This window comes from Camelus ferus, chromosome 3 (assembly GCF_009834535.1).
Source record: "Camelus ferus isolate YT-003-E chromosome 3, BCGSAC_Cfer_1.0, whole genome shotgun sequence".
In the NCBI taxonomy this organism is placed as follows: Eukaryota; Metazoa; Chordata; class Mammalia; order Artiodactyla; family Camelidae; genus Camelus; species Camelus ferus.
In genome coordinates, this window is record NC_045698.1 from 30,202,874 (window position 1) to 30,218,422 (window position 15,549).

At 40.5% G+C, this 15,549-nt stretch overlaps 1 long non-coding RNA gene across 2 annotated transcripts in view; it reads left to right on the forward strand.

Moving 5' to 3' along the window:
* The first annotated feature begins 3,379 nt into the window (after positions 1-3,379).
* The window catches only part of LOC116660957, a 32,009-nt gene continuing 19,839 nt past the window's right edge, over positions 3,380-15,549 (forward strand). Inside the window, exons 1-3 of one of the 2 annotated variants that reach the window (XR_004316664.1) lie at positions 3,380-3,818; positions 6,186-6,420; positions 8,545-8,635. This is a non-coding gene — a long non-coding RNA (uncharacterized LOC116660957). The remainder of the gene's footprint in view (positions 3,819-6,185; positions 6,421-8,544; positions 8,636-15,549) is intronic. The other variant, XR_004316665.1, reaches the window with a different exon arrangement.

Consider the following 15,549-nt stretch of genomic DNA (forward strand, 5'->3'; position numbering starts at 1 on the left):
GGGAAAAAATATCTCTTATGACAGTTCAGCCAAAAAATCAATGATGAGTGGGAACAGCCTTGAGTGTTGCAAGAACAGCAAGTACAAAGGTTCTGAGACAGAAGTAAACTCCCCCTGCTTGAAGAATGAATGAAAGGCAAGTCTGACTGAGCTGAGTTTTAAAGGACTAATAGGAGTTAGCCAGAGTTGGAGATGGAACCATAACTTTAACCGAAAGAGGAACTTATCTTAAAAGCAACAATGGACCGTGAAAATAGGAGGAAATACGGAAGTTCTGGTCGGTAGCATAGGCATCTTCCCATGGGCTGGGTTTTTCCTCTCTTCAGTAAAAGGAGTGAGTTCAGTGGTGTACCTTCCCTCACTGTGATTCGACGAGTAATCTGCTTGCTAATCACTTGGAAACATTTTAATACTAGCTACCGTTTATTGAAAGTCTACTATTTTCTAGGCATTGTAATGGGCAGTTTAGGTACATTATCCTATCCACTAACCTGGAAGTAGATATTATTCCCAATTTACAAGTGACAAATTGAGTTGCAGAGTTTAATTTGTCCACAGTAAATGGCAAGGTTGGGATTCAAATCCAGGTCTTCTTGTGCCAAAACTCATGCTCTTTCCACTAGTTTATGCACCTCCCCCGCCCCTCAGAAACAGAGTTGTGTCCAAGGACAGAGCAAGGGGGTAGACACTGGAAAGAGAAACGGTGGGTAGCGTCCCCAGAGAAGCCACACAGGCCAGTTCTCATTTCTTTCAGGAACTGAACATGCTGAAGGATTTAGCATTTGGCCATGGGCTCAGAAGCGAGCTTCTAGTAAGAGGCTCAGAGGTAAACTATCAACCAAATTTACGGTGTGTATTATAATCAGAATCAAGTTTCAAACGTGGTTGCCTAGAAAACAAAGACAAATAAAATAACTAATTAAGAATATGAAATATCAATTTACAAACATATCTTTAAAACAATTTTTTTTGAAGACATCATTGATGCACGCAGGTGTGTCCCGTCCAGGATAGATGTGATTCCTTTCTGTGGGAAAAGTGCATGGAGCTCTAACTCTCATGGCTTCCAACCTAGCAAATGAAATGTTACTTTGCAAAAGTTGTTTTAAAATACTAACTGTCTATGTTCCCTCATAACCTTACTCTCAAAATGAGAGTCCCAAATTGCAGCAAATGTTAGGATAAAGAATAATTGAGGAGCAATGTGCCCAGAACAGTTATTAACATTATTACCAAAGCTGAATAGTTAAGAAAAAGACAGGAAGGGGAAAAAAATGAAAGTTTGGTTGCCATTTTTGAATATTGGCTTGAGGCTCCATTTCTGAACTGAGAAAAGGACATTAAATAGCTGTATATGGAGTATTTCCAATTTAAAAAGTAGTAAGAACATATGATATAATATATACAAGAACTTTAATATTTCTGGGTTTGGGTATTTTCTTACTGCATTCTCCTAGTGGGAATGAAGATAAACGTTTATTGCCCTATTAAGTTTTTATCTTGCAGACTTGAATTCTTTAAAAGTTGCACTTTCTGTTTCATCTCTCTGGTGATAATACAGGTACTGTAGAATACAAAAAGTTCTGGATTTAATGTTGCGGGGGAAGGTTAGCTCCATGGTAGAGTGTGTGCTTAGCAAGCACAAGGTCCTGGGTTCAATCCCCAGGACCTCCATTAAATAAATAAATAAATAAATAAATAAACAAACAAACCTAATTACCACCCCCCCACCCAAATTTAAAAATAAATAAAGTAGTTGGAAAAAATTAAAAACAAACAAACAAAATTGTGGCTTTAAACATGACCTATTAATCCAGGCAAACATATGGTTATTTGCATTAGTGCCAAAAAGAGTTGGAGTGCACATTTCTCATTCTTTTCTCTTGACTTCTTAGCATGTGGACCACTTTCCTATATTTAGGCAATTCCCTCATGAATATCTATTTGTATCTTCCTCCCACAATCAGATGAGAACAGCAGATAATCACTTTCCCAGATCACCTAACAGTTAGGGAGAAAGCAGGTGACCTGGGTTCAATCTATCAGATGCATCCACCCGGGACTTTGAATCTGAAGCTAGTGTTGCAAAGAAGCAGGGCAAATGGAGAATTCTTTCTGATGGTGACTGAGCCATCCATTTCCCCAGGGCAAAGCCCAAATGTGTGTTCAGGATCACTTCCTGACTGGCTGCCGTGCTGACTAGCTGGCCACCCTTCGTGTTTTCCTATTTTTCAATAGGAAAATTTCCTGGTTTTCAGGAACTTCCTTGAAATTCTCCAAGATGCCCAATACTGTTTCAATAAACCCCCTTTCTGTTTCAACAAGCCAGAATTGGTGTCTGATACAATGGCTAATTTTCTATAGCGGCACCTAGCTGAAGTTATTGTACTGAATTTTATAATTAAAAAAAAAAAACCACCTCTAAAGTTACTTCATTCTTCATATCGGTGTTGGGAAATTATGAACATGGGGTTTTAACTGATGTGTTATAATCCAACTGTGCCTGTGTCTTTTTTTAAAAATTGGTCCTTGTGAAACCTGGAAAAATAACAAAAATGGCATAGAGAAGAGGGTGAGTATAGCTCATTGGTAGAGTGCCTGCTTAGCATGAGTGAGGTCCTGGGTTCAATCCCCAGTACCTCCACTAAGAAAGAAAGAAAGAAAGAAAATAAATAAAACTAATTACTTCCCCCTCAAAAACAAAACAAAATAATATAAAAAGGACACAGACCTTGCTGAGGTGATGGCGGGAGGCATGTGGAGGGCATGACTGTGTAATCCTACTAGCCTCTTTGCAACACTTTCTACCCCCTCTCCTGGGAAGAAGGAGTGATTTACCTAATTAGAGGCTTTGGAAGAAGATACCAGGTGTGTGTTCTCCATTGCTGTCAGGAGCGGTCAGTCGGCCTGCAGACAGGGGAAGTTCCCATTGCTGTCTACCTTGCAGTATCAGCCTGGCCCTTCTGAAGAAGGCCTGCCCCATTCCTCCACTGCCTATGCCTGGGACCGTGAGTCTATGATTCCGGGGCACAGTATTGGGAAGCCCTCAGAGACCACACACCTAGACCATGTCCCTTATTTTGGCTTTCATCAGTAATAGAGGCAATACTTAAATCTCAACCCTCAATTGTTTCAGAATTTGACAGAAGAGGACTGTTTTTATTTAAGCCCCTTGAGATTTTAAGAGGTCTCTACAAATTGTTCCTTGTGTACTTTCAGAGTAAACTTTTAAAAGTTTAATGTTTATCTATTTTGCTTCCCCCCCACCCCATCAGTGTGGATCCTACCAGGAAAGAGAAAATGTACAGTAGCTTAAGCAGGAAATTTCTAACATAAAGAATTACTACTAAATGAGGTGATGACTGACATAAGAGGGATTGGCTCTAGTCCATAAGCAGAGAGAACTCTAAAGCCTATAGGAGTGGCAGAGAGAAGGGGCCACCACCGTCCCGGGGCTGAGAGAACCCGGAAGAGAAGCCCGGCTCCACCAGGCTGAGATTCACATTTTGCTGGAGAGAGCTTGGCTGTGGCCCGTGGAATGGCGGAGAAATCGCGGCGGTGCCATGTCCTTTGGAATTTTCTGTAAACACCTTCTAGGGTGCTGAGGGAGTAGTTGGGGCTCCCTGCAGGCACTGGGCTACAAAACTGCTCGGGACCGGGATCCAGAGCGGGGGAGGGGACTGCCGCTGGTCTCTGGATGCCACCTCCCATCCCCCTGCCACCCTGCAGGAGCCCGTCACAGCTGAATATCGTCCCAGCTGGCAAAGGAAAAATATTTACCAGGTACCAGAACTGTTTCCACAGAGCAGTCCAAAATGGTGAGTTTGGAGCTGAAGGACAACCAATCCATAACCGGCATACCTAGACATTGATTTGAGCGTATTTTATGGTGATAGCAAGTCGATTGTATTTTCTGACACTTACGTGCTTTTGAAAACTCAGGGTAACCCAGTACTAAAATAGTGAATATCTATGTTTATCCAAATGCGTCTGAGAATTTGGAGTTAAGTATTTTCGTCCCCTGTTCCCTATAAGGGAACACTGAGAATTTTTCTTCTCTTTTGTTGGCTGGTCGTGTGTTCAGATATTGATAGTTTCTGCTAGGTTTTTCTTTGTTTGTTTTTTGTTTTTTTACTACTACCTTCCCAACAAAAGTTTGCTCTTGTTGTCTCTTTTCCCATCTTTATGGATTTATGGCTTTTTAGAAAATCCATGTATAATCGTTTGAGTCAGTTTTCACCAGGAAGCAAGTGTCAATGTATGTTTAATTCCTGTCTTTACTTGGAAGACCCTGTCCCGGTTTTAGTAGCTCCTCTGTTAAAGGAGCGAGCCCACCAACTCATCCTCAGCAGTTGTGACCTGTCCAAGCTGCCCCCAGCTTCAGGGGACCCATGCCAAACTCTCAGGAGCCCCATGGAAGCCTCAGCTAACTCAAGCAGAAGGAATCAAAGCACACCTCCCTCCAAAGAAATTCTCTTCACTAAGTGGTCTCTGAAGCTCTCCTCTTTAAACTCATTAATACCCTTTGTATCAGTAAGAGTTCAACTAGAGATACAAAACTAGTAGGAGATGTATGTTACGAGATTTATTGCAAGGAGTTGATTTACATGATTGTGGAAGCAAATCCATAGGATAGGCCTTCCTGAAGGGCTGGCTGGAAATCTCTGGGGGAGCTGGAGCTGAGTTAAACAGGTGGAATGTTTTTCTTCTGCTCTTAAAACTTTTGAGCTAATTGAATCAGACCCACCCGGATAATATCCCTCAAAGTCAACTGATTAGGATTTTAATTACATCTTCTCAGCAACACCTAGATTAATGTTTGATTGAATAAGTGAGGGTTGTGGCCTAGCTAAACTGACCCCTAAAACTGGCCATCATACCCTTATTATGGATTGATTTTTTTTTAAGAATTGTAAAACTAATGCTTTAGTAGTCCTGTTGAAAATCTTCATCTTGCTGTAACACTCACTTTGGAATTTCCTATTATACCAATTTAATTTCTTTATATGCCACCGTGATGCTCAGCATAAGAGAATAATCCAGACCAATGAGCCTCTTATTTGTAGTTTCCTGAACCTCCTAGCCTCCCCTTCATCTATTCCATACTCACTGCTCAGGACAACTCTTGGCCTCCCTAGTTTTTAAACTGACTGCAAGTTTTGTACGTCCTTCCTCTGAGGCATGTCCCATTCCTCCGCTCACACGTTTCACTGGCTATGCTTGTGTTGTTCCACTTAAGCCCCGTCTTCTCATAGAACACTCTGGGATCCCCAGCCTGTTCCCACCCCATTCAAGGGGCATGCCTTCCTCCAGCCCACCTTATGCTGTGCCTCCACACTGGAGATAAAGTGTGCCTCTGACCTTCTTACAGAAAACTATGCAGTGAAAGCACCAAGCCAAGCCAGGTGAAGTGCCCCATCTTCCCTACCAGCCACGCAAGCCAGCTATTCTTCTTTGTGTACAAAACTAAATACTGCAGTTACTCAGAGCCCTTTGGAATATTATTCTGGCCTATTGCGGAATTTTCTCAGTGAACCAGGGGGTTTGCTTTTCCTCAAATGCAGGCTGTACTTTCCCACAGTTCTGACTTGGCTTGTGCTCTTCTGTCAAGAACGCTTCCCCAACCCCCTTGTCTGTCCACCAACATCTCACTTATCCTCCAAAGTCCACCACAAATGATACCCACTCCATGAATCCTTTCTTGATATCCTTAACTGGATGTCACGCCTCCCTCCTCACTACCTTCTACCCCTTATGGCACATATATATTCTTGCTTATATTACGGTTATTCCACGTGTGGCTGTTATTTCCCGTGCATACCTAGATTGGAAGCTCCTTGGGGATGAATACTATTCTAGTTGATGTTCCTATCAGCTCTAACATCGAGCACAATGCTTTGCCCAAAGTAGATCCTTAGTAGCTATTTTCTGATATGAATATAGTTGATCTGGGTCATTATTTCCCAGAAAAGTTTTGCATAATGAACTTCGCATATGACCTCTGAATCCAGAAACCTGGCTTTGTGCTTACCCTTGTTAGTCTTATCTTTTGTGGCCCTCATTCTCTTCACCTTTAAAATGAGAGGTTTGGGCTAGATGATTTTTCAGAGTTCCTGCCGGGTTCTTAAGTTCTAAGATATATATTTTTTAATGCCTAAAATGAGAATGCTGGCTTATTTTCACAGTTCCTCCAAGAAATAATCTTTGCTCTGAGAGGAGAGATAAGCTATTTAAGGTGACAAAGTTTGTGTTGCTGACATGATAGTAAGAAGATGGCAACCCTGACTTGTCCTGTCTTGTCCTGCCTTGGGAAGCACGCTACCCACACCCACCAATCAGAGAGCAGGAAGCTTGGTCAGCTGTGCTGGGATGACAGCAGGTGACATGGGAGCAAATGAAGAGCAAGAAGAGAAACTGAAGGTATCATCTCAAAGACAGATGAGTGAACTAGAATTTCTAAGCCTTGAGGAAAAAGATGGGAGAGATATGAATGAGTGAAACCAAAGCAAAAAAGGCCTTTTGGGGAAAGTAAGAATTTAGTTAAGAAAATCTACTCTTCTAATTTTTAAAATACACTTTTATTTTAGATTAATTTTACATTTGCAGAGAAGTTGCAAATATTGTCCAAAGAGCTCCCCTATACTCCATACCCAGATTCCCTTATTGTTAATGTCCTGCATACAGTATATTTGTCACAACTAATGAACCAGTATTGACACATTATCATGAACTAATTTAGATTCCTCAGCCTTTACTAATGTTCTTCCTCTGTTCAGGATCCCATTCAAGATACCACATTATATTAAGTTATGTCACCTTAGACAGTGACAGTTTCTCAGACTTTCCCAGTTACAATTTTGTTGTTATTGTTTCTTTGCTTCTAAGTATTTTTTTCTTTCAATTTTATTGAGATATAATTGAGATACAGCACTATATAAGTTTCAGGTGTCCAGTATAATGACTTGACTTACGTATATTGTGAAATGAGTACCAGTAACTTTAGTTAACATTCATCATCTCATACAGATACCAAACAAAGAAGAAAAATGTTTTTTTCCTTGTGATGAGACCTTTTAGGATTTACTTTCCTAACAACTTTCTAATATACAATACAACACTGTTAAGTAAAGTCATCATGCACTTATTTATCTTAAAACTGGAAGTTTATACCTTTTGACCACCTTCATCTAGTTCCCTTACTCCTCAGACTCGCCCTCTTTTGACAGTTTTGAGAAATGCTGGTCAGTGCAGAATGTCCCTCAATTGGGGTTTGTTTTATGTTTTTCTCATTGTTACACTGAGGTTATGGGGTTTTTTGGAAGAAGACCACAGGAATTAAAGTGCTATGCTCATCCCATCATATCAAGATTACATACTACTAACATGACTATTACGTTGATATTGACCTTGATCACCTGGCTCAGGTAGTGTTTGTCGGGTTTCTCCACCGTGAAGTTACCCTTTTCCCCCTTTTCATACTCTACTTTTTGGAAGGAAGTCACTTTGTGCAGCCCACTCTTAAGGAGTGATGCTGAAACCAAGCAGGACCCTGCCAGGGCCCTCTCGGGTACAAAAGCCCCTCTGTATGCTCTGTTTCTTGTTTGTAGAAAAAAGCTTTAATGTCATAGGCCTTCCCTGAGCTCCAAAGAGCAGATTCAAGCAGTTTCTAATTAGGCAAGCGAGAGAATGCAGAAACAAAGGAAAAAGCAGTTAAACAAAAAAAGTAATGACGGCAGTTCAGCAACAAAGCGGAGTCCTCTCTCCTCTTCAAGGGATATCCACAACAAGCTGACACATAGCTTTGAGCTCTTCTGCAGAAACTAAGATGCCTACCCAGGTGAAGGATAGTAGCTACATGCTGACCACAAGCATGTAGACCCGACTGGTTGAAACCAGAAGGTTGCTGATTAAAATTCCTGAAACACCACTTTGTTGCCTCACCACCAACCAGTAAGAAGAAAATCATGCCCCCTGCAACCTTCATCCCAAATGTTACCTTTAAAAGCCCTTCCCTGAAAGCCACTGGGGTGTTTGGGTTTTTCGAGCTTGAGCCACCCATTCTTCTCGCTCCTTTACTTTTACTCACCACAACTCAGTGTCAGTAAATTGACTGTGCTGTCCACGAGCAAGTGGACCCAAGTTTGGCTTGTTACAATTGTGGTGACTCAAATGGGACATCTGACCCAGGCAGGCATCTCGCCTGTAGCACATAGTCCCTGCCAGTGGCGGCTCCTGGGATCCTGCCCAGCAGCTGCCTGAGTACCTTTGTCTCAGGGACAGCCCCAAGTGCTTGCCCCTGACCAGATGCCACTGGCCCACAGTGCTTTCAATTCTGTGGTGAAGGAAACAGGGGTCTGGTCCTAGTCTGGTCTGTGGGATGTCTCTGGTAAGCGATGGAATCTTGCATGTGACAACACTAACGTATTCTTCCTTACTGAGTTGCCTTGATTGGAATTTTCCTTTTTGGTGGGGAAAGACAGACAGCTTGGCCATCTGGTTTTGAGCACAGTGCCTCTTTAATTGGATTTTCCCTTCTGGATCTAGGAGTCCCTCAGCCATCCAGCACCACTTAAGAGGTAACTGGGAAACTCTCTGTTAGACCAAGGCTCATCTGCACCCCTGTCTGGAACAGCAGGTAGGAAATCTTCCATTCTCCTGCTAGGGAACTGCAACCCCGAGAGGCCATCAGATACTAATATGTCTCTCTCTGTTTTGGGTAATACCAGCTGTGTGGAAGAACAGTGGGTAATCAGAGCTCTATGTAGTCCTGTAGGGTATATTTTGCAAAACTGGGAGGTCTTCAGCTATGCTCCTGTGAAAGAAAAAAAAATAGTATTTTATTATAACACTGCTTGGCCTCAGTACTCCTCAGAATCCAGAAAACAGTGGCCCCTAATGACTCTCTAATGGTGTTATACATCTCTGAATGAGAACTGTTTTGTAAAAGGGAAGAAAATAGGATGAAATTCCTTATGTATAGGCTTTTATGCGTTGTATCAAAGTGAGCCTTTTGGAATTGGTTTGGTCTTTATCTTGAGTGTGTGCATGAGTGTTTCAGTACATGAGTCTAAATCCTGTTCTGTCTTCCGGGTTTTGGCCTTTGTTAGGTGGTCCTGATTATGACCCTCATTAGAGGGTCTCGGTAACTTGGATGCTGATTTAAGTTCATCTAGGCATGTGAACATGAGTGATATGAATTAGTGTCTATTATTGTATTTGTTTAAGCTGAATTGGCTGCTGGGGAACTGAAGGAAATCTCACCCTGAAAATGGACAAGATGGGGCTCTTTTGACATTCCAAAATTGGTTTTTGCATATTAGTTTGAGGAAGCTGGCTTTCTAGAAGGAACTTGCATTTCTCTCCCTGTGGTTTGAGATGTAAATGTTCTACTTGGGCTCTCCTGTCTTATCTAGACCATTTCCAATTCCTGTCACTAAGGGAAAAAAAAAAGAGAGAAAGAAAGGCTTTTTAAACCCAAGCAGGAAAAGTAAAGGATCTCTGTGTCTATATAAATGTATGTTATGTCTTTGTATTTTATAGATATGTCTTTACCTCCACATGATATTATTAAAATTAATTTGTAAATGAGCTCTACTTAATTGGCTTAAAGGAAATTAACTGTTTAAATTCTCAGAAATAAAAAGGAAACAATTTCAGGTTCATATTCAGTATTAAATTACTATCTTATATTAAAGTTGGTTTAGGCTTGTTGGTTTAATTGGTGCACACATGTCTTTATAGTCGTCAGTATTAAGCATAATGCTTTTATTACACCTAGGTTTACTGAAAGGTAAAGAAGTTCATATTATAGCTGTTGTAAGTTTGTCAGCAAGGAAAATAACTTGATATGATGAAACTTTTAAGTAAATTAAATGTAAATGAGATAAGAGTTTTTTGGGTGAACTCTTTGGGAATAATTATGTTTAGGAATGTCTACTTAAAAATAGTCTCTCCAGATTTTGGTAACTTGAAACTTTAGAGTTTTACTAGATTAAGTTAAATGATGAGAATTAATTGAATATCCAGCATTTCAAATAAGATAAAACACTGGAACATTAATTACTAAACTTGCCTAAGTTTACTTACTTTTGTCTTTTTATAAGAGGGAAAGTAAAGATGTTTGGGTTTATCAGACACATGTCTTTTACTGATGCAAGAAAACAGATGTGGGGCATGAGGAGGGCTGTGTCCCAGGTCTCGGTTGAGCCCCTGGGACATGCCCTACCAAGTGTGGGTCCTTGGCTTCACACAGGAAAGAATTCCAAGAGTGAGCCACAGTTGAGTGAAGGTAGATTTATTCAGAGAGATATATTGAAAGGCAAGAGAAAAGCCATGAGGTGTGGTGGTTGGATGCTCAGATTAAAAGTGGGTACACACTCCATAGACAGAATGTGGACCGGCTACAAAGAGGGAGGGGAGGGGCGGCCATGAGGTGCCAGGTGCCGTGTTGCTGGTTTTTATGGGCTTGGTGGCTTCATAGGCTAATAAGTAGAAGGACCAGTCTAAGTAGCCTGGGGAAGGGGCTGGGATTCCCAGGAAGTTGGCCATTTCCCACTCTTTGACCTTTTGTGGCTAGCCTTGGGACTGCCAAGGTTCCTGTGGGCGTGTTATTCACCATGTTAATATATTACAATGGGCATATAATGAAGCGCAAGATCTACTAGAAGTTAAATCTCTCATCATCCTAAACCTCAAGGCCTACTGGGGGTTGAATCTTTCACCATTTTGGTATTAACTGCTGTGGCATTCCTTGAATGGCTGTGCCCTGCCCCCTTCCATCCTGTCTCATTACCACACAGAGGAAAGAAATTATGCTATGAGAAGATGTATGTTTTTAGAACTTATAGAGCATGTTCAGAAGTTTGTTAATCAGGAAATGCTGGTATGTTCACACCCGTTGCTTGCTCCTTGCTTTTTGCTAGACATCAAGGTTTTTTAAGGGTCAAAATTTATAATATGTATGTAACTAAAGTTACTAAAATGATAAGGGAAACATTTTGGTGTTCAAGGAAGGTAGGAGACATGTTTTCAATAGAAGAAGGTATGAGGAATAGAAGTACATTTTTCTAAAGGTAAAGAAAGTAATTTTGTCCTACAGCTGGTTGTTCTGGATCAAAAAAAAAATATCAGGGACAAAGTAATATGGACACAGAAAGTTGTGGAATGTTAACAGAAAAGGAAACCTGAGAAAAGAGTTGTGCATTAGATTGGATTTAAATTAGCTAAATGGATTTTGCTATTAAAAGTCATCTGGCGCCAGACTGGATTTGGCTTCTCTCTTAAGAGAGCAGAGTTTTCTTGGAATGCTGCTTTTGATAACAGATTGTGTGATTTTCTATGCCTTTTTAGTGATCTGTTACAACCTTTGAAGTCTTTTATTGTCACTTTGGTTAGGTGAGTAAGTATTTTTTCCTCAGTGATCTATGATCCTATTTGACCAGGGTTTTGAAACTTTTTGATATTTTTGACAAACTTCCCAAATACCAAATTCTATTTGAACTTCTTTTCACCTCCAGCTAGTTTGGGGATGCTTCAGAGGGGCCCTGAATCATCTCAGAGAGAGATATTGAACTAACTAGGATTATTTGGTATGTTAAATTACATGGGAAGCATTGTCAAATGAGTGATAAGCCTTTTCAGGTTATACTGTATGGGTAAATGTTATTATTATAGATATTCCAGAAATTATATGGAAATCGTAAAAAATTCTGGTACATCCTGACAACATGTTATCAGTCATAATTCTAATCTTTAAATGTTTTACATCACAGCAGTAACCAAGTTTGTCCATTGCATTGAAATCAGGTGTTTCACTGTGCCTTTTAAAGTCTTTTGTTATTTATGGACCATTATTGTTGTACTCTGATAATTTTGAAAAAAAAAAAAAAGCTTCACCCTCAAGAAGACTCATAGGAAGGAATTTTTGACAAGTTCAGGTTTCTGATAAATTTCAGATCCTATCACTGAAATGGGTAAGAAATTAAAGAATCCTAGTGGAAAACCTGATGATTTCATAAAACTGTTAACAAAAAGGATGAGTTACATAAGACTGAGGAAACTGACAAATATGGTTACAATTTGTATGGCTTTTGTCTGAAATGTTACTGGCTTTTAATCTGTGTTTGCTAGAAATAGGAAACCTTTCCCCTCAAGCTAATCATGGTTTATAGCAACTTGGTAAATTATATCTTTCTACGTAAGATTGAGACATTTATCTTTTCTCTCTACCTGATCCCTCTAGAAACTGCGAATTCTTAGGTTCCCACTAAACTTATCAGGTGATAAGAAGGGTCACCTCCTGACAGGTGCAAGAATCTCAAGATATTTTGGGGACCTTGAGAAGAAAGGAATTCATCTAAATCTATGAATATCACAAGCAGAATCTGATGGCAAGTCCTTGACATGTTTTCCTGGCCTTGAGAGGCCTTAGCATACCTCTGAGCGGGTTCATTGTCTGATTAGTTTTACCCCAATATGGATAACTAGGCAAATATATATATGTGTGTGTGTGTGTGTGTGTGTATACACACACACACACAAAGGAGGCCTAAACCTATGGACATGATAAACTCAGGGCAGGCAGCAAATGATAAAGAAGTCTTCACATACTGAAGTATGGGGAAGTCATTCTGGCTTATACATGATTTAACTTGAACTTTATGCTGACCAGAATAGCCTGTTTTGTGGCCTATTGAACATACTTTGTACACCTGCTTTGGCCTTTGAGGAAGAGAATGCATTGAAAGTCAAAATGGAGTGGCTTTGGTTCAGGCATTGAAGGTGGAGCTGGGTGACCTTCATGATTTTACACATGTTCTTGTATTGTGGAGAAACTGAATTTTCTGAACTTTGTTGGACTTGGGGACACAACCAGCAGTTCTTAAAGCAGCGTCTGCTGGCACTTGCCAGCTGCAATCTTACGGTCTCAAGGTCTCCTCTTGTAACTATTAAATTTTTTCTTACTTTGGGATAGTAATAAATGAGACAGCTCAAGCCACAGCCTTCTGGCAGAAGGCACTAGATTCTCTAACCAGGATAATACTGACCAATAAAATTGCTTTATTAGATTTTAGCAGAAAAAGAGATATATGTGTAGTGGCTAGTAGTTTCTGTTTATGTATATGTTAATACCACATTAGAAGTTAAAACCGACTTAGATAAAATGAGACAACTGACTATAACAAGTTTCCCCATAAGTGCCAGGTTCAGACTGATTTTCAGGTTATTTTCCTGAATTCCTGAGGGAATGAGATTTACTTGCTAAGGTTCATTAAAGTTCAGGTTTCACTCCTTCTCCTACTTCTAAATTGGGTTTGTTACACCAAAATGGTGAACCAAGGGATTAAGATCTTAATCATACAAGACTCAGATACAAGACTTGTAACACAAGAATTTTCCATTCCCCAAACTGAGGCAGATCGATGCCCCATTTTAGCAGGAAGTAGCCAGAGCAGTCATTGCCTCATTCTTTCAAATATTTGGGGAAGGTTAAAACAGGTATGGGGATTGAAACCAAGTCCCCCTGAAACTGAGTTCCCTTGCTGAGTTTATGATTAACCTCTCTATCCAAGACTTTATTGCCTTTCTTGTCCCACCTCCTGTTCCCCTCAGGACTAAAGAGTATCAAAGGAAAGGAGGGATTGAAACTGAGCAAGACTCTGTGGGGCCCTCTCAGGTACAAAAACTCCCTTGTGTCCCCTGTTTCTTATTTGTAAGAAAAGAGCTTTAGTCTACTAGGCCTTCCCTGAGTTCCAAAGAGCAGATTGAATTAGTTACTAATTAGGGAAGTGAGGGAATGCCAAAACAAGGAAAAAGCAGTCAAGAAATAATAGTTCAGTGATAAGAGTCCTAGTTTCTCCTCAAGGGATATCCATAACAATCTGACACATATCTTTGAGTTGTTCTGCAGGAACAAAGACCCTTGCCCAGGTGGAGGGTAGTGGCTACATGCTGACCACAAGCATGTAGACCTGAGACTGATTGGAACCAGAAGGTTGCTGATTAAGATTCCTGAAACACCACTTTGTTGCCTCACCACCAACCAATGAGAAAAAAGCCATGTCCCCTGCAACTCTTATCCCAAATGTTGCCTTTAAAAGCACTTCCCTGAAAGCCATCAGGGAGTCTTTTGAGCATAAGCCACCCATTTTCCTTGCTTGGTGCCTACAATAAATGCTGTACTTTTCTTCACCACAACCCAGTGTCAGTAAATTGGCTTTGCTGTTCTGTGGGTGAGTGGACCCAAGTTAGGTTCAGTAACAATACTCCTCTGATTTTATTTTCTTTTATCCTCTAGATTTATCTTGTTTTCCTCACAGCCTTGTTGTCACTCTGGTCCCATCACCTCTTTTCTTTCCTTCCATTCCTTGATGTAGCAGCATTTCCCCTGTGACAGATCCCTATGAAAAAAGCATTTATTTCTCTCTACCTTCCTTCTATAGAAATATGGTACATTAGTCAGCTAGTACTGTACAATAAATCACCCCAAAACTCAGTGATTTAAAGCAGCAATCATTTATTTGCTCATATGTCTATGTACTAGAAAGGGATCAGCTGATTCAGGCTGAGTTCAGCAGAACAGTTTTGTTCAAGCTCTGAGTCTGGCCAGCTCATATCTCTTCTCTGTTTTCATTGAGACCCAGGATGGAGGGAGTAGCTACCAAGAGTGGAGGATTCTTCTTTAATGACAGAGTACAAGAGGGCCAGCCCCCTCCCCAAAGTACTTTTTAAGCTCCTGTTTAAAAAGTCCCACCTGCTGACCTGCCAAAGTAAGTCATGTGGTCAAGTCCAAGGTCAAGGGGAGGGGAAATATACTCTGCTTTTGTGGGAGGAGCTGTAAAATCACATGGCAAAGGGCATGGCCACAGCTGAAAGACAAAGAATTGGGGCCAGTAAAGCAAAATACCACCAAATGATCATAGTAGACTTCAGTTACAGTGCAGGAAAGAACCATTTCTTCAACACCACTCCTGATATGTACACAGGAAAGAGGTTAAGAGTTACTGTCTTCAGTCTTCAGCTATAGCATTGGGGAAGTATCTTGGTGGCAAGTAAAAACAGAGGGGAAAAAAAGACAAAAACAAGAACCTTACGACACTCCTAAACTCTTCTCTTTATCTCAAAGAGCTATAGCTATAGTTGGCCCCCTGTATCCACAGTTTCCACATCTGAGAATTCAACCAACATTTTGAGAATCAAAAATATTTGGAAAAAAAAAAACCCAGAAAGTTTCAAAGAGCAAAACTTGAATTTGCTACAAACTGACAACTATTTACATAGCATTTATATTGTATTATCAATAATCTAAGGATTAAAGTATAGGGGAGGATATGTGTAAGTCATTTGCAAATATTACACCATTTTATATAAATGACTTGAACATCCATGAATTTTGGTAGCTATGGAGGTCCTGGACCCAATGCCCCCTGAGGATTCTGAGGGACAACTGTTCTTTATCCTTTTCTCTTGTGTTCTCCAACCCCTTCCCACCCAGGTCTCAGGGGTTCCTGATAAAGAAAGGGCCAAGGGAGGGCAGGCTATGACATTTTC